Source organism: Aegilops tauschii, chromosome 7, assembly GCF_002575655.3.
Source record: "Aegilops tauschii subsp. strangulata cultivar AL8/78 chromosome 7, Aet v6.0, whole genome shotgun sequence".
Classification (NCBI taxonomy): domain Eukaryota; kingdom Viridiplantae; phylum Streptophyta; class Magnoliopsida; order Poales; family Poaceae; genus Aegilops; species Aegilops tauschii.
Genome location: NC_053041.3, coordinates 156,411,058 through 156,435,219, shown reverse-complemented (window position 1 = coordinate 156,435,219; position 24,162 = coordinate 156,411,058).

The window sequence follows — 24,162 nt, the reverse complement described above, 5'->3', positions numbered from 1 at the left end:
AGTCCTGCTAGCCCAGCACTACTGCTCTGGACACCTGACTGGCCGGCATGTGAATCATATCGTTCCTGTGTCTGTCCCTTCGGGGACATGTCACGTGGTGACATCCGGAGTCCTGCCTAGCCTGCTACAGCCCGGGTTCCCGGAGTCCTGTTAGCCCAGTGCTACAGCCCGGACTCACACGCTGCTGACCGACACGCTCGATGTTGATTCATGTATGCCTGTCCCCATACGTTAGTGCCGCTTTGGGTTCACGACTAGCCATGTCGGCCCGGGTTCTCTGTCATATGGATGCTAGCGACATTATCATATACATGAGCGAAAAGGCGCAAACGGTCCCGGGCCATGGTAAGGCGACACCCGTGGGAGTACCGTGCGTGAGGCTGCAATGTTATATGAGGTGTTACAGGCTAGATCGGTGTGATTTGGAATCGGGGTCCTGACAGCGTTGGCATCAGAGCCGGACTGCCTGTAGGTGCGATAAGCCAAACTGGTCGATGTCGAGTCTAGAAATGCTTTAGTTATATGTATGGGAATTGATTGTGGGAGGGAACGTAAGGTGCTTTTACTCCTTTACCTCATGCCCTCTGATCTGAGTCATACTCTTCTCATTCTACGCGGGTTAAGGACTAGGCTCTCTCCTCTCTATCAGGTTCACGTGTTACTAGTCCGTAGTAACTTATAGGATTGTTGGTTTCATGCTTCGGTTCAGTTTCTATTACCTTGGTATGTTGTCGGTTGAACCAGAACCTTGACATGATGTTGTTGAGTGGTATTGCAAACTGTTGCGAATGTCTCAAATCCTTTTTCGAGCATTTACAGCCGTTATGCTGTCCGAATTCTCCTAGAAATACTAATGCCTTGCATTATTTCGTGCTTTCAGATGGCCACCCGTTCCCAGAACCAAGTGGTTCGTCTGACCCGGTGCATCGGCATACCTGGTCACACGGCCATGTTGGTCCGAGTGATGGTTGAGACAGGCTATCGTTGGTATCCCGAGTATACCGTCGAGGAGCAGTTCCGAGATTTTAATCAAAGTCAATATCTTTGCACCGTCAGGATTTATCCATCCTACCCTGGAGCCACTGAACCCCTCCATTGCTCTTATGGACTTGGGGTTACTGTCGAGATGTCCGTGCAGGACGCAGCTTACTCAATGATGACTATCATGCAAGCCAGAACTGCCTTGCTTCAGAACACCGACTTCTGCTATATGCCAGCAGCACTCCCTGGGGCACAGGGGTACTATCAGGCCACTTATTGTGCTTCTACCCATGAGGGCTCACTACTCCGTACCACCACCGAGATGCTTGAGGACAAGGACCGTGAGAATCGTGCCTTGCGAATGGAGCTCTTTAATGCTCGTGCTGATCACTGGGCCACCCTGACACGGTTTGCACCTGCCGTGCAAGCTGGGTTTATGGACATGAGGGACATATACCCCGTGCGATCTGGTCTGCCAGAATGTATGGAATGGCATGATGTAGGAGGCATCACCCCTCCTCGTGGACGCCGTCTGCCACCGTTTGTTGGACCAAGGCCACACCCGAGTCCCTATGGACCGTAGGCTCCACAGGACCGTCTGTTTCCAGATGATCATGTTCAGCTCCCAGGACATGGTGGTGACTTCTATGAGGATTACTACGGAGACGTCTGAGTTGGTAGTAGTTCCACTAGTATTGTAACAGTTGTAATCTCCACAGTCCTGCGTGTCTTGTGGGATACGACTTGGTGTGTATCACGTTCCGGAGGTGTAGAAAAAATAATGTATAGGAGCTTGGAATGCCTCTGATGAGATGTATCGTCTTTCATCGTAGTTGTACCTTAGCCTGGGCTTGTACTAAACTATGTATGGCGTGTATGACCGTTGGTGTATGTATGTAGCTATGCTACCATGTCATACTGATGGTCATCTCTGCATTCCGTGTTATCCATTACATTCCGCTTTTCCCTATCAAGATTTAGCCATCCTCGTCTGAACCGCTGCTTTGTTTCTCCTAGGATGGTTAACACCCGCAACAACCCTGCTGTCCAGGCGCAGGGTGAAGCCAATGCAGCCAGGGCGGAGGATCTGCCCCAACCGCCTTCACTGGCCGAAGTTATGCTGGAGGCAGAAAGAAACAAGCGTGAGACTAACCGCTTGCTAGAGCGAATTGAGCAGAATACTGCATGTCACCAGAGGAACGACCTGGTGTCCATCAATGACTTTATCAAGTTGTACCCACCGAAGTTCAACCATTCCGTCGAGCCCCTTGATGCGGATGATTGGCTTCGCAGCATCACCCATAAGCTACGTTCTGCCAACGTAGCCGAAGCTGATAAGGTTACCTACGCTGCCTATCACCTCGAAGGCCCTGCTAGCCTTTGGTGGGAGAACTTTGAGGCTATGCGCCCAGCTGGCCAAATCACTACTTGGGCTGAATTCAGTGAGGCTTTCCGTGAGCATCACATTCCGGAGGGTCTCATGGATCGTAAGCGGGAAGAATTCTGCAACTTCACCCAAGGCAGACTGACCGTGGATGCATACAGCCGTGAGTTTGGAAATCTAGCACGCTATGCTCCTGAAGAGGTATCCACCGACGCCAAGAAGCAGGCAAGGTTCCGCAAGGGACTTAGCCCGAGCTTCACCGTGATCTCCGTCTGCATGAGTGCACCTCTTTCCAGAAGTTGGTCAATAAGGCCATCAGTGCCGAGACAGGACAAACTGACTATGACGCTACACGCAAGCACTCTCGTGATTTTGGTTCCTCATCTGGCTCCGGATCCCAGAAGCGCCGGGTCTGGATTCCAAATACTGCTCTGCCACCCAGGTTCACTCCGAGGCCATCCTTCGAGGCGCCTCGCCCCAACCAGCAGCATGCACCGCCCAAGGTCTATGGTGGCCCCGCTGCTAATGTTGCTCCACGCCCCAATATTGTGACATGCTTCAAGTGTGGAGAAACGGGTCACTATTTGCGCGAGTGCCCCCGAAACAACCTCAATCAACCTGGACAGTCCGTTGGCCGTGGTAAGCCAGCAGGAAAGACTTACTACGCCAAGCCAGCCACCACTGCACGTGGCCATGTCAACTATGTTTCAGCTGAAGAAACTCATGAGGATCCCAACGTCGTCCTTGGTACGCTCCTTGTTAATTGCCATCCGGCAACTGTTCTTTTCGATACTGGAGCATCTCATTCATTTATCTCTGAGAGCTATGCTCGATTACACAACACCACATTCTGCGATATGCCCACTTCCATGGTAATCCAAACCCCTGGTTCTAAGTGGCAAACCTCTAAGATAAGCCATGGCAATGAAATTCTTGTTGACAGACTGGTCTTCCTTGCATCACTAATAGCTCTCAAGTCCTCGGACATAAACATCATCTTGGGTATGGACTGGATGTCAGCCCATTATGCTAAAATTGATTGCTCTACTAGCACTGTTCAACTTACCCATCCGTCGGGCAAGACAGTCAATGTTTTGACTCGAGTGTCTAAGCGTCAGCTCTACTCATTAAATGCCAACCCTCTTCCAGACCTCGAAGATGTGCCGGTAGTCCGTGACTTCCCGGGTGTCTTCCCTGAAGAACTGCCAGGTATCCCACCTGACAGGGATGTTGAGTTCGTGATAGACCTCGTTCCAGGAACCGTCCCAATCTCTAGAAGACCCTATAAGATGGCACCCCTAGAGCTAGCCGAGCTTGAGAAACAACTCGATGAGTCCTTGAAAAAGGGTTTCATCCGTCCTAGTTCTTCTCCGTGGGCTTGCCCCGTCCTCTTCGTCAAGAAGAAGGATGGTACGGATCGGATGGTTGTAGATTACCGACCTGTCAACCTAGTCACAATCAAGAACAAGTATCCGCTTCCCAGGATCAACGACCTGTATGATCAGCTCGCTGGATCCTCAGTCTTCTCTAAAATGGATTTGAGGTTGGGCTACCATCAAGTCAAAATCAAGAACGGGGACATTCCTAAAACGGCCTTTGTTACTCGTTATGGCCAATACAAGTATACAGTCATGTCCTTCGGGTTAACCAATGCTCTAGCTACCTTTTCTCGGTTAATGAACTCAATCTTCATGGAGTATTTGGATAAATTCATCGTAGTATACCTCGATGATATACTCATCTACTCCAAGAACGAGGCAGAACATGCCGAGCATTTAAGGCTAGTACTAACAAAACTTCGAGAGCATCGCCTTTATGCTAAATTCTCCAAGTGTGAATTCTGGTTGCCAGAAGTGACCAACCTAGGCCACGTAATCTCTGGTAAAGGTATTGGCTTAGCGAACTACTGTCGTCGCTTCGTCGAGTACTTCTCCAAGGTTGCTAAACCTCTAACCGAACTCCTCAAGAAAGATAAAAAGTTCGAGTGGACCCCACAGTGCGAGTTCAGCTTTCAGGAACTGAAAAGACGCCTGACATCTGCCCCCGTACTCGTACCACCAGATTTTTCTAAGGACTTTGTTATCTATTGCGACGCCTCGCGACAAGGACTAGGTTGCATACTCATGCAAGACCGTCATGTGATTGCCTACGCTTCCCGACAGTTGCGTCCACATGAGGATAACTATCCCACACATGATCTAGAGCTTGCAGCCGTAGTCCATGCACTCAAAACATGGCGCCATTACCTTCTCGGTAATCGTTGCGAGATTTTCACCGACCACCAGAGTCTGAAATACATCTTCACCCAACCGAATCTGAATCTCAGGCAAAGACGTTGGGTCGAGTTGATCTCAGACTACGACTTAGAAATAACTTACACCCCGGGCAAAGCCAATGTCATGGCTGATGCGCTAAGCCGTAAATCCTATTGTAACAACTTGATGTTACAACAAAGCCAACCACTTCTCCACGAGGAATTCTGCAAGCTTAACCTTCACATTGTTCCTCAAGGATTTCTATCCACCCTGGTGGCGAAACCTACCCTTACGGATCAGATCATCAAAGCTCAGAAGGTAGATCCGGGGATCTCCCGTATTAAGAGGAACATCAAGAAAGGAGTTGCGGATTGTTTCTCCGTTGATGACCAAGGTGTCGTGTTCTTTGGAGACCGTCTAGTGGTTCCCAAGGTACGCAACCTGAGGCGATTGATCCTTAAGGAAGCTCATGAATCTCCTCTCACCATTCATCCCGGTAGTACTAAAATGTATCAAGACCTACGCCAGAGGTTTTGGTGGACTAGGATGAAGAGAGAAATTGCTCAATACATTGCTAACTGCGACGTCTGCCGACGTGTTAAAGCAGAGCATCAACAACCTGCTGGCACCCTTCAGCCTCTGGCTATTCCTGAATGGAAATGGGATAAAATCGGTATGGATTTCATTACCGGGTTTCCCAGGACCAAGAGAGGGAATAATGCTATCTTCGTTGTTGTCGATCGTCTTTCCAAAGTAGCCCACTTCCTACCTGTTCGTGAGAGTATAACCGCTAGCCAGCTAGCAGACTTGTACATCTCCCGAATAGTGTTTCTTCATGGTGTTCCATTGGAAATTAACTCAGACCGTGGAAGTCTCTTCACCTCTCGATTTTGGGAAAGTTTCCAAAATGCCATGGGAACTCGTCTCTCTTTTAGCACCGCCTTTCACCCCCAATCAAGTGGTCAGGTAGAACGAGTTAATCAAATTCTGGAGGATATGCTCCGAGCTTCTGTCATCTCTTTCAGCATGGATTGGGAGAAATGCCTCCCATTCGCCGAGTTCGCTTATAACAATAGTTATCAAGCCAGCTTGGGCAAAGCCCCTTTCGAGGTTCTCTATGGACGAAAATGTCGAACGCCTCTTAACTGGTGAGAAACCGGGGAAAGACAACTCTTTGGCCCGGATATGATCCAGGAAGCAGAAGAGCAGGTTCGCATTATTCGTGAGAAATTGAAAGCAGCCCAATCTCGCCAAAAGAGCCATTATGATCGCAAACATAAGGCTATGACTTTTGAGGTTGACGAGAAGGCTTACCTTCGGGTGACTCCTTTAAAGGGAACCCACCGCTTCGGTATCAAAGGCAAATTGGCCCCTCGCTACATTGGACCCTTTCGCGTTCTTGCCAAGCGAGGAGAAGTTGCCTACCAATTGGAACTACCTCCGCATCTTTCCAAGGTTCATGATGTGTTCCACGTATCTCAACTCAGGCGTTGCTTCTCGGATCCTATCCGTGGAGTGGACCACGAAACGCTTGATCTCCAAGATAATCTCACATATCGGGAATATCCCGTTCGCATCCTTGATCAAGCCGAGCGTACCACTCGACGCCAAAACATCAAGTTTCTCAAAGTTCAATGGTCACACAATTCCGAGAAAGAAGCTACCTGGGAAAGGGAGGATCGTCTTCGACTTGAGTACCCCACCTTCTTTCCAACGGATCCTAAATCTCGGGACGAGATTCTTTTGAGTGGGGCTGAGTTGTCACATCCTAGTTAGTTCATGCATTAGAGTGTTGCATCATGTCTACATTTCACAGAAACCTGAAATGGGGATGCCAGAAACCCCCAGCACCCCCCCTGGAACAACTAGGGTTTACTAAAATTCTTTTCAATGAACCTGAAATGCCCTCCATAAATGTTCACCACCTTTGGTCTTGGCTAAAACCTCTGCCAAAAATGGTTTCATATTTTTGGAGGCCATCTTGGATTTTTGCACAAGCCATAAGTATTTGCATTTGGGCATTTTAAATGCTATAAATATTTTCAAATGCCCAAATAATCTTGAAGGTATTTTTAGGCTGTTGAGAATAATTTCAAAGGTGCCTCAGAATATTTTCAGGGTTTTCCTAAATGAAATAGTATTTTTACTATTTCAAAACACAGAACAGAAATAAATAAAAGAGAAAGAAACAGAAGGCAGAGAAACTCACCTGGTAGCCCACCTAGCGGCCCAGCACTGTGCTGGCCCGCGCCAGTCAGCTGCCTGCTCTCGCCAGAGCAGGCAGAGAGGTGACACCGGCGAGCGTGAGCTCGCCACGGCGCCAGCTGCTTGCCGCCCTCACCGCGGATGTGCTGGCCGACCTCCCTCGACGCGCCCCGAGCCTCTGGACACCGTCATTCTCCCCCGTTGCCTCTCCCTCGCCTTCTCCCCACCATGGCCGACGCCGCCGCAGACACCTCACCGGAGTAACCGCGCCCACCGTCGACCTCGCGCCACTCCACCGTGTCCTACAGCACCGCCGTCGCCCACTCCTTCGAGCAAGCCGAGCCCCGAGCGCTCGGTTGCCCCGAAGCTCCATCACCGACCTCGCCTTCGCCGCTCACCGTCGGAGATCCCCTCCGCCGTCGCCACTGCAACAGCTCGCCTCCGACCTCGCCGCCTGCTCCGTCGCAACCGCCGTGAGCATGGCCACCTTCCCATCCTCTCCTCTCTCTCTCTCTCTCGAGCTCTGTAGCTACCGCACGAAGCTCACCCGTACGCGCCGCCGCACGAGCTCGTTGCCGACGAGGCTCCGGCCATCCAACAGCCACACCATCGTAGCCATTAGCTTCACCGCAACGCCAAGAACCCGTAGCACCCTCGCACGTTCCTCGCCGTGCTCTCTAGCTACGGTTTCAACCACGCCCGTACCCCGGCAGCCGCACGGCTCGTCGCCGGCGTCTATTCCGGCGACCCCGAGCTCCACTACCACCACCAGTCGACGCGGCTCGCCCCCAGCTACACGTAGGTACTCTCCGCCGTCCTTTTGGTCGCCGGAGGAGGGAACCCGCACTCCACCGCCGCGTCTGGACGTCGCCGGCGGCTAAACGCCGGCGAGTCAGCGTGGTTTGACCACGGGTTGACCCCCCAGGGTCACTGACAAGTGGGGCCCGCCTGTTAAATAAATCTGGTTAGAGTTAAAACTAATTCTAAATAACTAATTACCTAACAGTGACACTGACACAGGGGACCCACACGTCAGGTTTAACCTGGACGACCCCGTTGACTTGCTGACATCACACTGACGTTAGGCTGACGCAGTAAAGCATTTACTAGAATTATTCTTATATTGGAAATTCCAGAAATTATCACAAACTTCAAAAAATCATAGAAAATAATCTATAGCTCGGAAAGAAAAGATTTATATATGAAAAATGATCATAAAAATCCATTCTATCCATCTGTACTGGTTTCATGTATGATTAAGGAAGTTAACCTACTGTTTTATACAGAACAAGATAAAGCATTAATATGGGCCATTTATGAACTTGGAGTTTGAATCTTTGATTCAAATTAGTCCAAACCCTTCTGGTCTTAGTTGCATTAGCCCAAAACATCCATCTTGCCATGTCTCATGCATGCATCATATTGTTGCACTTGCTTGGTGTTGATTGTGCTTCGGTATGCTCATCGTGGTAGGTCCTGCCTCCGAGGATATTCACGAGTATCCAACTGAAGGGCAGTATCCCACCACCACTCCGTCAGGCAAGCAACCCATTGATCATTTTGATACAAACCCATCTTCTCGCTTCTGCTCTCGTTTACTGCATTAAGACAACGCGATTCAAACTGCTGTGTGTTGCAGTAGTTGAACCCACTTTCCTTTGCATGACCTGTCATTGCCACAGTAACTAGATGAAACCCACTAGCATGTGTAGGAGTTGATTGAGCCATGTTGTGTGTTCCTACAATGCTATGCTTGCCAAGCTTAGAGTTGTGTCAGGTCTGGCTCATCAGGGTGATGAACTAGAGTGAAAGTGTGTGTGTCGGTAAAGGGAGTAAAGTGTTGAATACGATTTGGTAAAGGTATCGATGGGAGGCCATGTAGGAGTACATGGTGGGTTGTTTCATTGAGACCGTCCCTAAGAACTGAGATCTGTATGCGTGATTTAAGATTCAGCTACTACCACACATTGGGCCCGAAACCAATGGACCCCCTCGGCTTCTTATTCAACCTTGTCCTCTGTCCAGGAGTTGCACGTAGTTTCTGGTGTTTGTAGTAAGCTGGAGGCCGTGGACAGCGCTGACCAAGGGGTGGGCTGTGATGCGGTAGGCTCGTGGCACGGTGTACCGAGTCGCCCGTTTGGTGTCCGGGAACCCTGCACACATCGTTTGGGGCCGTATGTGGAAACCTCGGCCGGACTCCCTGCGGATGGAACCTAAATAGGCGACAAACCTGGACTAGAGACTCGAGTGTTTAGGTAGGCTGTGGCCGACACCCACGTTGGGCTTCCGCTTGAAGGTTGCCGAGTACACGTCGTGTAGCGACGATAAGTGGTGAGAGCGTGTGTGACGAAGTACACCCCTGCAGGGTATGAAACTATTCGAATAGCCGCGTCCGCGGTAAAGGACTACTTGGTCGCTTATGCAGTTCATAGACAAGTAAATGGATACTACTAAAAGCCTCAAGATAAGTGTGAGTACCGCGGATGGCCCTCTCGTTGGATGACGAGGGAGGATCCACGGTGGGGTATTGAGATGGTGATTAGTGGACTCGTGTGCGAAAACTATTTTCCACAAGTGGTGTATCGTAGGATAGCTTAGCCAAGAGTCAAAGCTGGCTTGCTGCAATAACCCCACTACCTTCTTGAGAATGAACATGTATAGTAGGATCTGTTTTAAGACTTGCTGAGTACCTTTGTACTCATGTTGCTTTAATTACTGTTTTCAGACGACAACACCGCCCCTTCTGACGGGTTCTACGTAGAACTCGACGACGACGAGTGACGCGCCACCCAGGTGGTGATCTAGGCTTGTGAAGGGCCTATGTAGATAGACAGGCTTCCTCAAGCCTTCTTTCTTTCTAGTGTCTGTACCCAGACAGTTTGCTTCCACATGTGCTTGTATGATTGTATGACTTGAGTGTCGGGTCATGTGACCCCTATCTGTATGAACAAGTTATGTAAGGCTCTCCGGAGCCCTTTAAATAAAATACTTGAGTTGTAGAGTTTTGTTGTGATGCCATGTTGTATTTGCACATATCGAGCATATTGTATGTATGTTTGAAATGCTTGGTATGTGTGGGATCCGACAATCTAGTTGTTTATCTTTAGCAGCCTCTCTTATGGGGAAATGTAGTCTGGTGCCTCCTTGAGCCATAGTAGTCCGCTACAGCCCGGTTCACCGGAGTCCTGCTAGCCCAGCACTACTGCTCTGGACACCTGACTGGCCGGCATGTGAATCATATCGTTCCTGTGTCTGTCCCTTCGGGGAAATGTCACGCGGTGACATCCGGAGTCCTCCCTAGCCTGCTACAGCCCGGGTTCCCAGAGTCCTGTTAGCCCAGTGCTACAGCACGGACTCACACGCTGCTGACCGACACGCTCGATGTTGATTCATGTATGCCTGTCCCCATACGTTAGTGCCGCTTTGGGTTCACGACTAGCTATGTCGGCCCGGGTTCTCTGTCATATGGATGCTAGCGACATTATCATATACGTGAGCCAAAAGGCGCAAACGGTCCCGGGCCATGGTAAGGCGACACCCGTGGGAGTACCGTGCGTGAGGCCGCAATGTTATATGAGGTGTTACAGGCTAGATCGGTGTGATTTGGAATCGGGATCCTGACACGGCCTGCTCCAGCTCGTTCCAGGCTCGCCCTCGCATGGGGGTGGGGAGGGGGGGTCACGACCCCCTCCGACCCCCCTACTCGGCCACGCGCTAATGCATGCAGAGCGCTTGGTTGACAGGCGCAGTGCGGACATTCTGTTTTTCCAACAATAGGACGCACGCAACCCCACAGCCACACACCTACGATAGATAGGGAGGCGACGGGGTGTGACAGACTTGCCTGCGCATGCGGCACCGTGGCACGCCACGTCGCCGACTGCTCTAGCTCGTTCCAGGCTCGGCCTCACAGGGGGGTGGGGAGGGGGGGTCACGACCCCCCTCCCGCCACCCTACTCGGCCTTGTGCTAACGCACACTGTGCGCTTGGTTGAGAGGCGCAGTACGGACATTCTGTTTTTCCAACAATAGGACGCACGCAACCCCAAAGCCATACCCCTAAGATAGACAGGGAGGCGACGGGGTGTGACGGACTCGCCTGCGCATGCGGCACCGCGGCACGTCGCGTCGCCGCCTGCTCTGGCTCGTTCCAGGCTCGTCCTCGCAGGGGGGTGGGGTGGGGGGTCACGACCCTCCCTCCCACCCCCTGCTCGGCCTCACGCTAACGCATGCAGTGCGCTCGGTTGACAGGCGCAGTGCGGACATTCTGTTTTTCCAGCAATAGGACGCACACAACCGCAAAGCCACACCCCTAAGATAGACATGGAGGCGACGGGGTGTGACGGACTCGCCTGCGCATGCTGCGCCGCGGCACGCCGCGTCGCCGCCTGCTCCGGCTCTTTCCATGCTGGGCCACGCTGGGGGGTGGGGAGGGGGTCCACGACCCTCCTCCCACCCCTCTGCTCGGCCTCGCGCTAAAGCATGCAGTGCGCTTGGTTGACAGGCGCAATGCAGGCATTCCATTTTCCAACAATAGAACGCACGCAACCCCAGAGCCACACCCCTAAGATAGACAGGGAGGCGACGGGGTGTGACGGACTTGCGTGCGCATGCGGCACCGCGGCATGCCGTGTCGCTGCCTGCTCCGGCTCGTTCCAGGCTCGCCCTCGCAGGGGGGTGGGGAGGGGGGTCACGACCCCCCTCCCACCCATCTGCTCGGCGTCGCGCTAACGCACGCAGTGCGCTTGGTTGACAGGCGCAATGCAGGCATTCTGTTTTTCAAACAATAGGACGCACGCAACCCCAGAGCCACACCCCTAAGATAGACAGGGAGGCGACGGGGTGTGACGGAGTTGCCTGCGCATGCGGCACCGCGGCACGCCGCGCCACCGCCTGCTCTTGCTCGTACCAGGCTCGGCCTCGGAGGGGGTGGGGAGGGGGGGTCACGATCCCCCTCCCACCCCCTGCTAGGCCTCGCGCTAACGCATGCAGTGCGCGTGGTTGACAAGCACAGTGCGGACATTCTGTTTTCCAACAGTAGGACACACGCAACCCCAGAGCCACACCCCTAAGATAGACAGGGAGGCGACGCGGTGTGACGGACTCGCCTGCGCATGCGGCGCCATGGCACGCCGCGTCGCCACCTGCTCCGGCTCGTTCCAGGCTCGGCCTCGCTGGGGGGTGGGGAGGGGGGTCACGACCCCCTCGCACCCCCCGGCTCGGCCTTGCGCTAACGCACGCAGGGCGCTTGGTTGACCGGCGCTGTGGGGACATTCTGTTTTTCCAACAATAGGATGCACGCAACCCCAGAGCCACTCCCCTAAGATAGACAGGGAGGCGACAGGGTGTGACGGACTCACCGGCGCATGCGGCGCCGCGGCACGTCGCGTCGCCGCCTGCTCCGGCTCGTTCCAGGCTCGGCCTCGCAGGGGGGTGGGGAGGGGGGTCACGACCCCCCTCCCACCCCCTGCTCGGCCTCACGCTAACGCACGTAGTGCGCTCGGTTGACAAGCGCAGTGCGGACATTCTGTTTTTCCAACAATAGGACGCACGCAACCCAGAGCCACACCCCTAAGATAGACAGGGAGGCGACGGGGTGTGACGGACTCACCTGCGCATGCGGCGCCGCGGCACGCCGCGTCGCCGCCTGCTCCGGCATCGCAGGGGAGGTGGGGAGGGGGGTCACGACCACCCTCCCACACCCCTGCTCGGCCTCACGCTAACGCACGCAGTGCGCTTGGTTGACAGGCGCAGTGCGGACATTCTGTTTTTCCAACAATAGGACGCACGCAACCCCAGAGCCACACCCCTAAAATTGACAGGGAGGCGACAGGGTGTGATGGACTTGCGTCCGCATGCGGCACCGCGGCACGCCGTGTCGCTGCCTGCTCCGGCTTGTTCCAGGCTCGCCCTCGCAGGGGGGGTGGGGAGGGGGGTCACGACCCCCTCCGACACCCCTGCTCGGCCTCGCTAACAAATGCAATGCGCTTGGTTGACAGGCGCAGTGCGGACATTCTGTTTATCCAAGAATAGGACGCACGCAACCCCAGAGCCACACCCCTAAGATAGACAGGGAGGCGACGGGGTGTGATGAACTTGCCTGTGCATGCGGCGCCGCGGAACGCCGCGTCGCCGCCTGCTCTGGCTCGTTCCAGGCTCGGCCTCGCAGGGGGGGTGGGGAGGAGGGTCACGACCCCCCTCCCACCCCCTGCTAGGCCTCGCGCAAACGCATGCAGTGCGCGTGGTTGACAGGCGCAGTGCGGACATTCTGTTTTCCAAAAGTAGGACACACGCAACCCCAGAGCCACACCCCTAAGATAGACAGGGAGGCGACGGGGTGTGACAGACTCGCCTGCGCATGCTGCGCCGCGGCACGCCGTGTCGCCGCCTGCTCCAGCTCGTTCCATGCTCGGCCACGCTAGGGGGTGGGGAGGGGGGTCCCGACCCCCCTCCCACCGCTCTGCTTGGCCTCGCGCTAACGCACGCAGTGCGCTTGGTTGACAGGCGCAATGCAGGCATTCCGTTTTTCCAACAATAGGACGCACGCAACCCCAGAGCCACACCCCTAAGATAGACAGGGAGGCGACGGGGTGTGACGGAGTTGCCTGCGCATGCGGCACCGCGGCACGCCGCGCCGCCGCCTGCTCTTGCTCGTACCAGGCTCGGCCTCGGAGGGGGTGGGGAGGGGGGGTCACGATCCCCCTCCCACCCCCTGCTAGGCCTCGCGCTAACGCATGCAGTGCGCGTGGTTGACAAGCATAGTGCGGACATTCTGTTTTCCAACAGTAGGACACACGCAACCCCAGAGCCACACCCCTAAGATAGACAGGGAGGCGACGGGGTGTGACGGACTCGCCTGCGCATGCGGCGCCGTGGCACGCCGCGTCGCCACCTGCTCCGGCTCGTTCCAGGCTCGGCCTCGCTGGGGGGTGGGGAGGGGGGTCACGACCCCCTCGCACCCCCCGGCTCGGCCTTGCGCTAACGCACGCAGGGCGCTTGGTTGACCGGCGCTGTGGGGACATTCTGTTTTTCCAACAATAGGATGCACGCAACCCCAGAGCCACTCCCCTAAGATAGACAGGGAGGCGACAGGGTGTGACGGACTCACCGGCGCATGCGGCGCCGCGGCACGTCGCGTCGCCGCCTGCTCCGGCTCGTTCCAGGCTCGGCCTCGCAGGGGGGTGGGGAGGGGGGTCACGACCCCCCTCCCACCCCCTGCTCGGCCTCACGCTAACGCACGTAGTGCGCTCGGTTGACAGGCGAAGTGCGGACATTCTGTTTTTCCAACAATAGGACGCACGCAACCCAGAGCCACACCCCTAAGATAGACAGGGAGGCGACGGGGTGTGACGGACTCACCTGCGCATGCGGCGCCGCGGCACGCCGCGTCGCCGCCTGCTCCGGCATCGCAGGGGAGGTGGGGAGGGGGGTCACGACCACCCTCCCACACCCCTGCTCGGCCTCACGCTAACGCACGCAGTGCGCTTGGTTGACAGGCGCAGTGCGGACATTCTGTTTTTCCAACAATAGGACGCACGCAACCCCAGAGCCACACCCCTAAAATTGACAGGGAGGCGACAGGGTGTGATGGACTTGCGTCCGCATGCGGCACCGCGGCACGCCGTGTCGCTGCCTGCTCCGGCTTGTTCCAGGCTCGCCCTCGCAGGGGGGGTGGGGAGGGGGGTCACGACCCCCTCCGACACCCCTGCTCGGCCTCGCTAACAAATGCAATGCGCTTGGTTGACAAGCACAGTGCGGACATTCTGTTTTTCCAAGAATAGGACGCACGCAACCCCAGAGCCACACCCCTAAGATAGACAGGGAGGCGACGGGGTGTGATGAACTTGCCTGTGCATGCGGCGCCGCGGAACGCCGCGTCGCCACCTGCTCTGGCTCGTTCCAGGCTCGGCCTCGCAGGGGGGGTGGGGAGGAGGGTCACGACCCCCCTCCCACCCCCTGCTAGGCCTCGCGCAAACGCATGCAGTGCGCGTGGTTGACAGGCGCAGTGCGGACATTCTGTTTTCCAAAAGTAGGACACACGCAACCCCAGAGCCACACCCCTAAGATAGACAGGGAGGCGACGGGGTGTGACAGACTCGCCTGCGCATGCTGCGCCGCGGCACGCCGTGTCGCCGCCTGCTCCGGCTCGTTCCATGCTCGGCCACGCTAGGGGGTGGGGAGGGGGGTCCCGACCCCCCTCCCACCGCTCTGCTTGGCCTCGCGCTAACGCACGCAGTGCGCTTGGTTGACAGGCGCAATGCAGGCATTCCGTTTTTCCAACAATAGGACGCACGCAACCCCAGAGCCACACCCCTAAGATAGACAGGGAGGCGACGGGGTGTGACGGACTTGCGTGCGCATGTGGCACCGCGGCACGCCGTGTGGCTGCCTGCTCCGGCTCGTTCCAGGCTCGTCCTCGCGGGGGGGTGGGGAGGGGGGTCACGACCCCCTCCGACACCCCTGCTCGGCCTCGCTAACAAAAGCAGTGCGCTTGGTTTACAGGCGCAGTGCGGACATTCTGTTTTTCCAACAATAGGACGCACGCAACCCCAGAGCCACACCCCTAAAATAGACAGGGAGGCGACGCGGTGTGACAGACTTGCCTGCGCATGCGGCGCCGCGTCACGCCGGGTCGCCGCCTGCTCTAGCTCGTTCCAGGCCCGGCCTCGCAGGGGGGTGGGGAGGCGGCGTCACGACCCCCCTCCCGCCTCCTGCTCGGCCTCGCGCTAACGCAGACTGTGCGCTTGGTTGAGAGGCGCAGTGCGTACATTCTGTTTTTCCAACAATAGGACGCACGCAACGCCAGAGCCACACCCCTAAGATAGACAGGGAGGCGACGGGGAGTGACGGACTCGCCTGCGCATGCGGCGCCGCGGCACGTCGCGTCGCCGCCTGCACCGGCTCGTTCCAGGCTCGGCCTCGCAGGGGGGTGGGGAGGGGGTCATGACCCCCCCTCCCACCCACCTGCTCGGCCTCACGCTAACGCACGCAGTGCGCTCGGTTGACAGGCGCCGTGCGGACATTCTGTTTTTCCAACAATAGGACGCACACAACCCCAGAGCCACACCCCTAAGATAGACAGGGAGGCGACGGGGTGTGACGGACTGGCCTGCGCATGCTGCGCCGCGGCACGCCGCGTCGCTGCCGGCTCCCGCTCGTTCCATGCTCGGCCACGCTGGGGGGTGGGGAGGGGGGTCACGACCCCCCTCCCACCCATCTGCTCGGCCTCGCGCTAACGCACGCAGTGCGCTTGGTTGACAGGCGCAATGCAGGCATTCTGTTTTTCCAACAATAGGACGCACGCAACCCCAGAGCCACACCCCTAAGATAGACAGGGAGGCGACGGGGTGTGACGGACTTGCGTGCGCATGCGGCACCGCGGCACGCCGTGTCGCTGCCTACTCCGGCTCGTTCTAGGCTCGCCCTCGCAGGGGGGTGGGGAGGGGGTATCATGACCCCCTTCGACACCCCTGCTCGGCCTCGCTAACAAACGCAGTGCGCTTGGTTCACAGGCGCAGTGCGGACATTCTGTTTTTCCAACAATAGGACGCACGCAACCCCAGAGCCACACCCCTAAGATAGATAGGGAGGCGACGGGGTGTGACGGACTTGCCAGCGCATGCGGCGCCGTAGCACGCTGTGACGCCCCGAGACCGACGCTCCGATTTCCTTCCTTGTTTGGCGAGTCAGCTCTGTTATTTATTTTGTTTGTTGCATTCATCATCGCATCATCCGCATTGCATCAGCACTCGCTGTCGTCATTGTTTTTAAAACTTGCATTCGTTCGTAGATGCCGCGTTTCCCCCTTGCTTCCGCTGACCCTTCCGAGACCAACCTCGTTCTTCGTTTTCCCTCTTGCTTAAACCAGAGTCCCTCTTTGCACAGTGCTTCGCCCCCTCGCGTGCGTCCGAAATTTGTTCCGAACCCGAACCGGACTTTCGTTACCGTTGGGTCCGGATCATCCCCTAACATCTACAAAACATCACCGTTTTCTTTGTTGGACGCTCTAGCCTACTTATTCTCGACCGCCCGATTATAATCGGACGGCCCGAGTAGCCCCTAAACTAATCTACCTGCTATATAATCAGCCTAACCCAAGTCCTAACCTGTCCCATCCACCTATTCCCTGCCGCCGCCACCCTCTTCCTCAGGATTCCCCGATCCAATCCATCCATTCCACCCAGCCGACCCGACAACGCTCCTCGTCTTCAGCGCCGGGCCAAGCAGCGCTTGCCACCCACTCTCCCTCGATTTCACCACCGCAGCCGCGCCTCCTGCTCACTCATCGATCCAGATCGAGAGGAGCTCGTCCCCGAGCCTCCCAACGACCTCCTCCTTGCCGGTGATTCCCCGCCGGAGGTTCCAACCAGCTGCAGCAGCGACCAGGCCAGTCCCGTCGCTCCGTGCCTTCCTTTTTCTCCCGTGCTTCTCCATCGTCTCACCCCTCTGTCTCTCTCACCTCGTTCTAGCAGGAGCGCCGCCGCCCTCGACCCGTCTCCGTCCGGCCGACAACGAGCAGTAGCTCGCCGGAGTTGAGCTTCACCGGATCCGCCTCCCTCTGCCCGTTGCTGGTGCTCGCGTCACCGTTAGCCACCCGTCGTCCGAGTTCCTCGCCGGCCTGCGCGACAACCTGCAAGTACCAAGGCATCGACCACCACCACCAGGAGCTGACCGCTGCTTCCCTGCCCAAGTTCCCCTGCGTCGCCGGCGACCCCAGGCAGGCCCCGTCGCGCCCTGCCATCTCCCTCGCCGTCCCGTTCGTCTTGCAGCAGGCGAGGTATCGAGCTCCGCCGAGTCCCTTTGTTGCTCCGCGTCGCGCCGTTGCTCTTCTTCCCGGAGGGCCTCGACGAGAGCCTCGCTCGCGCCCCTCCATCCCGTCTCCTGGATCCTGCCGCCGGCGCACCCAAGTCTCGTCCAGACGCCCTGGAGCTCCTTCGCTGCCCCGCGCCCAAGTCCCGCCATGCCAAGCCCCCTCCAGCCGCGGGTCTCCTTCGCTGCATCGAGCGGCAGCAGTTCGGGCAGAGGAGGATGGCGCCTCTGCCTCGAAACCTCGTCCGTCACCGTTGACCGCGTCCGCGTGGGCTGCATCCCCGCGGCCCAGATCCGCCGGCCCACCGCTCCGCTTTCCCTTCGGCCTGTTCGCCCAATGTGAGCAGCCCTCTCCTGTGCTGTTGGGCCAGCAAGTTTCGGCCCATGTGATGTTTTTTCCAGGATCTGCGAATTTAGACATTATCCATGAGTTTACAGTTTTACAGAAAAGTCCTTCATGTTCATGCATTAATAACTCACGAATCGTGCATCATATTAAAATAATTTATATATGTAAAATGCTCAGAATTTTGTGTAGTTTAATAATATGCCACTTTTATCCCATGTTAAAATGTTTAAAATGCTGTTTATTTAATTTTGCATAAATGCCATGTTAAGATGATTTATTTCATAACTAAATAACCGTAACTCGGATTTTAATAAATTGTATATGTAAATGGGGTAGAAAAATGCCTAGGTTATCATGGTAAACTTCATTTTGCTGTTTAACAACATTAAAATTGCGTTTATGGCAGAACAGTAGCAAATTCAAAATGTGCATATGGGGATTTTCCGGAATTGTTGTTTGTTGTTCCGGCCTCATTTAAATTTGCCTAGATAGGTAGTTTTCATATGCCTCACCTCTTGCCATGTTAATCAACATTTAATATTGTTGGGTACATAAACAAGAGCGAACTAAATAACTTGAATGTGGTGTTTCGTCAATATGCAACTCGTTGCATATTGAGCTCCACTTAATTTGTAGTATTGTTTGTTGCACTTTGCCATGCCATGCTCATTAAACGGACATGCATCATACTTGATTGTGCATCATGCCATGTTTATGTGGTGGTTGCTTACTATGTTGTTTGTTTCTTTCCGGGTTGCTTCTCTCGTTAGCTTCGGTTTCGTTCCGGAGTTGTGAGGATTCGTTCGACTACGTCCGTTTGTCTTCTTCATGGACTCGTTCTTCTTCCTTGCGGGATCTCAGGCAAGATGACCATACCCTCGAAATCACTTCTATCTTTGCTTGCTAGCTGTTCGCTCTATTGTTATGCCGCGCTACCTACCACTTGCTTTTCAAGCCTCCCTAATTGCCATGAACCACTAACCTTTCTCACCCTTCCTAGCAAACCGTTGTTTGGCTATGTTACCGCTTTGCTCAGCCCCTTCTTATAGCGTTGCTAGTTGCAGGTGAAGATGAAGATTGCTCCATGTTGGTTTATGTTTATGTTGGGATATCACAATAACTCTTATCTTAATTAATGCATCCATATACTTGGTAAAGGGTGGAAGGCTCGGCCTTATGCCTAGTGTTTTGTTCCACTCTTGCCGCCCTAGTTTCCGTCATACCGGTGTTATGTTCCTTGATTTTGCGTTCCTTACGCGGTTGGGTGATTTATGGGACCCCCTTGACAGTTCGCTTTGAATAAAACTCCTCCAGCAAGGCCCAACCTTGGTTTTACCATTTGCCTACCTAAGCCTTTTTCCCTTGGGTTCTGCAGACTCAAGGGTCATCTTTATTTTAACCCCCGGGCCAGTTCACCTTCGAGTGCTGGTCCAAACCGAGCGATGTCCGGCGCCCCCTGGGCAACCAGGGTCTATGCCAACCCGACGTCTTGCTCATGCGGTGTGCCCTGAGAATGAGATATGTGCAGCTCCTATCGGGATTTGTCGGCACATCGGGGCGGCTTTGCTGGTCTTGTTTTACCATTGTCGAAATGTCTTGTAACCGGGATTCCGAGACTGATCGGGTCTTCCCGGGAGAAGGAATATCCTTCGTTGACCGTGAGAGCTTATAATGGGCTAAGTTGGGACACCCCTACAGGGTATTATCTTTCGAAAGCCGTGCCCGTGGTTATGAGGCAGATGGGAATTTGTTAATGTCCGGTTGTAGAGAACTTGACACTTGACCTTAATTAAAACGCATCAACCGCGTGTGTAGCCGTGATGGTCTCTTCTCGGTGGAGTCCGGGAAGTGAACACGGTTTCTTGTGTTATGTTTTGACGTAAGTAGGTGTTCAGGATCACTTCTTGATCATTGCTAGTTCACGACCGTTCCGTTGCTTCTCTTCTCGCTCTTATTTGCGTATGTTAGCCACCATATATGCTTAGTGCTTGCTGCAGCTCCTCCTCTTTACACCATCTTTTCCTTTAAGCTTAAATAGTCTTGATCTCGCGGGTGTGAGATTACTGAGTCCTCGTGACTCACAGATACTTCCAAACAGTTGCAGGTGCCGATGATACCAGTGCAGGTGACGCAACTGAGCTCAAGTGGGAGCTCGATGAAGATCTTGTTTGTTGTGTTGTTCTTTTCTGGTTGATCAGTAGTGGAGCCCAGTTGGGACGATCAGGGATCTAGCAGTTGGGTTGTCTTCTTCTCTTTTGGTTCCGTAGTCGGACCTATGTGTGTATCTCTGAATGATGTATGAATTTATTTATGTATTGTGTGAGGTGGCGATTGTAAGCCAACTCTTTATCCCAGTCTTGTTCATTACATGGGATTGTGTGAAGATGACCCTTCTTGCGACAAAACCACAATGCGGTTATGCCTCTAAGTCGTGCCTCGACACGTGGGAGATATAGCCGCATCGTGGGTGTTACAAGTTGGTAATCAGAGCCATCCCCGACTTAGGAGCCCCCTGCTTGATCGAATCGCTGGCGTTGTTGAGTCTAGAACAAAAATGTTTTGAGTCTTAGGATTATATATATCGGAGAGTAGGATTCTTTTTTACTCCTCAGTCCCTTCGTCGCTCTGGTGAGGTCTCCTGACGTAGAAGTTTTGACTATTCTCTCCTCAAATTTCACTAAAATAAATTTTAGGATCACGCGGGTATATTGGAATCGTTCCGATGGTTTTGTGACGAGAACATTGTTCTTGGTGCCTCCTGACATTTAGGGGTTGTGGCAGTGTCCCGGGGAGTTGAGCTCCGAGGTGTTGTCGTCACAATTTTATCATTGCAGTTCTAGAATACCTGAGTTTCGCCGACATCGAAATCTCTTTTATGCAGTTGTTGGTGAGATCACCTCAACGCCACCCAGTACTGGGCGGGAGTTCGGGAGTATTGCCATAACTTGTATAACGGATGTTTTTCGAAGGTTGAGGTAAACGATTTCCGAAGTTTTCTTGGTTATGTGGTGACGGATGGATACAGCTAGATCTAGGTATTGTTAGTTTGGGTGATATATTTTGTGTCCCCTGTATCCCCAACACCAGATTGCATAACCAGAAAGTTTCGGGAGTTTATAAGTGGGAATTCAAGTAGCTTCTAGGATATCTTTCCGACAGATGCATGATATGAGATTGGGGTTCGACGTCTAGTGGTCCGCCTTTCCACGGTTGGTTTTACAGTGGTCTCGTAGTGTCTTAAAGAGTCCTTGGCTATGCCGACTCGGGGACGCTTCGTATGTCATGTGCACTGCCTTGTACATGATGGTGCTGTACGATCGAGCCCGTGTGGGCCCCACCACGAAAACTTCGGACGAAATCTCTATCATATGTTTGTCCCGGCTTATTGCGCAAGCCAATCCTTTGTTTTGTTCTTATTTGTGGTATTCAAGTTGCTTCGAAGTCAAGTGTTGATTCCAGACCTTCCCTAAACGGTGTTCTCATATTTCTATGTGAATACTAATCCTTTCGATCATCGAGATTGTCATCCCAATTCTTTCCAACCGGTGCATTTCTCTTCGAGATGATCCCATCATTCTCCCCATCCGTAAGATCAATTATAAGTTTTCTCAACGGTGTTTATTCCATCTGCCCCAAGTTGCCTTTGTTTTCCCGCCCTCCCACGCTCTTTCTTCAAGGACTCAGATTTCTTAACCAAGTATCCATTTTATTCACGTGAAGTCGCTTCATTCTTTTCAATCAATGTTCTTACCCGGTGGTTCTCATGAAGATGTTCTTTAAGTTTTTCATTCTTCATTCTTCTTCTTCTCCGGTGGACTAAATTCAAGCCTTCAATGTTGGTCACATTCCTTTCCCTGTTTCAAATGTTTTCTCATGCCGGTGTACCTCTTAATCATCCACTTCTCGTCATTCATTTGTTCCGGAGTGTACATGAAATCTCAGAAGATTTGTGTATCCATTATCAATCTGTTCAAGCTATTCTGAGGTTGTTATCTCATTAAAGCCATTTAATTCAACCGGTGTATTCTATCTTTCAAGCAATTTTTCCAACGGTGTTTCTTTTGAGTGGGCCCTAACCCACAGGTCTTTTTCCAGGATCTTACCTGACTTTTCTAATTCTTTCCGGAGTTATTCTCAAATTCTTTGCAAAGTTTGACGTAAGAATGAATTATCATAAGTCAATTGTCTTTCTCCAAGATCTTTCAAATTCTTTTCATCGTTGGTTCAACCTTTCTAATTTTCATCCCGGAGTATCTCAACAATTCATGGTGGTGTTTCTCGTCGTCATTCTCAACATTTGAAGACCGAAGAAGAATTTCTCCTAAATCTTATCCGTTCTCTTGAAGATTCATGGTTCTAGCTTATGCCATCCTCTCATAATTGTTTTCGATTGTGAGAATTCTTCTCATACCCATCCGGAGCATTTCATGAGTTGTTTCGTTTCTTGTTCATCCAAAGGCCATCATTTCAGAAGATTTCTTCGTCCTAAGTTTTCAGCCTCGTTCTCCAATTATTCTAAATTGATGTCTCTTCGTTCTTCTCCAAATCATACCGGTGCATCACTCAAATATCCTCAAATCAGTCCATGATCTCTTCGTTCTCGTGTATGTAAATTCTGTCAAGTATCTTCATTCTTTTCTAATTCTTTCCGTTGAATTGTGCCTTTGCTACTTTCATTTTCAATTCTTACGGTGGTTCGTTCAAGATTTCTATTCCTTAGTTATCATATCAATTTATTCGTTGTTTCAATCCTACCGGTGGTTCGTTGAAGACCTTCACTAGTTTGCGCAATATCTATGTTAATCCTTTCTACGAGAATAAGTAGTATGCAAGATCCGTTGCTTGTCATCAATTTAAATTGGTGAAGGATACGCATAACGTAATTCTTATTTCATCCAAGTGTTTAATCCTTTCTTTTGGAGTTCGTTCATGATATCAAATTCTTGATTTCAATTGTTCATCTTTCTTTCCGGAGATCCAAGTTAGTTCAATTATATCATTTCAAAGATCCATCTAAATCATTGCAAGGATTCATCCTGTTCTTTCAACTTCTCCTTTTATCATCCTTTTATTACGGGAGTTCTCACGAAGGCTCTACATGGTGGTTCGTCAAGGATTCCTTTCATTCTTCAATTGTTCGTCAAGATTTCTCTCGGAGTTATGATCCGTCAAGCCATACTCTAAAATAAACATGGGGCTCAACACATGTTTTGTCTTGAGGAGTCCAAGCATTCTTCATCTTGCATTCTAAAATGAAATTCTTCCTACCTTATCTTTTGAGGTGGTGTTATGTCATTCTCGATAATTTTCCTTCGGGTTTCATGATTCACAAAGTTTTCAAGAGTGACATATTTAAATCCATCATTTTATCTTCGTTCAAGAGATCTTTTCAACCAATCAATCTTTTTGTTGGAGTTGTATTGGGTTATATTTCACCTAAAGCCTTCCCTAAGGATTGTTGCTATTGTGGTGTCTATAATTGATCCAAAATTTCTCCTATCCTCTCGGCGAGAGAAGTTTTCATCTCTTCGTTGATCTCAAGCAAGCAATTGTTTCCGCTAGTGGCGGGCTGTCACCTCATAATTTTGAGATGTGTTCCATAAGCCCTCAACAAGTTTGTTCTTTTTCGTTGTTGATTTTCCCAACAACTCCGTTCTAACCTTCTCCGAAGGGTGCTTTCCAAGCTCATTTGTGGCAGAAGTTGGCATTTTCTTCTCCATTCTTATTTCAAGGATCTGTCTTCTATTATTTATTACTTCCGGAGGCATTGTGATGTTGCTCTCTTCGACCAATCATCTTGTTTTGTCAAGATCATGTAATTTTTCCTTTCTTAACCGTTTAGCCGGAGTGTCGTGTTTTCATTCGAGTTTTCTCATCTTATCAAGTTTCGTCTCCTTCCTCAACCGGAGTGCGATCTAAAATCTTTCTTTTCCCTTGTGCCATTCTTTCATTAGTACCGGAGGCAATGTGTTGTTAATTTCATCGAGTATCCTCTCTTCTTTTCAAGATCATGTTCAATTCCTTCCATTTACAGGCGGAGTGCTGCCCAAATTATACCATTCTCCTTCCTTCCTTATCTTGTTTTAACCGGAGTGTTGGTGTCTATCATTCCTCTTCTAACCGGAGTCTCATCCAAGTGCTTTCATTTTGTCAAGTCCATATTCTACCCCTTCCATTTTT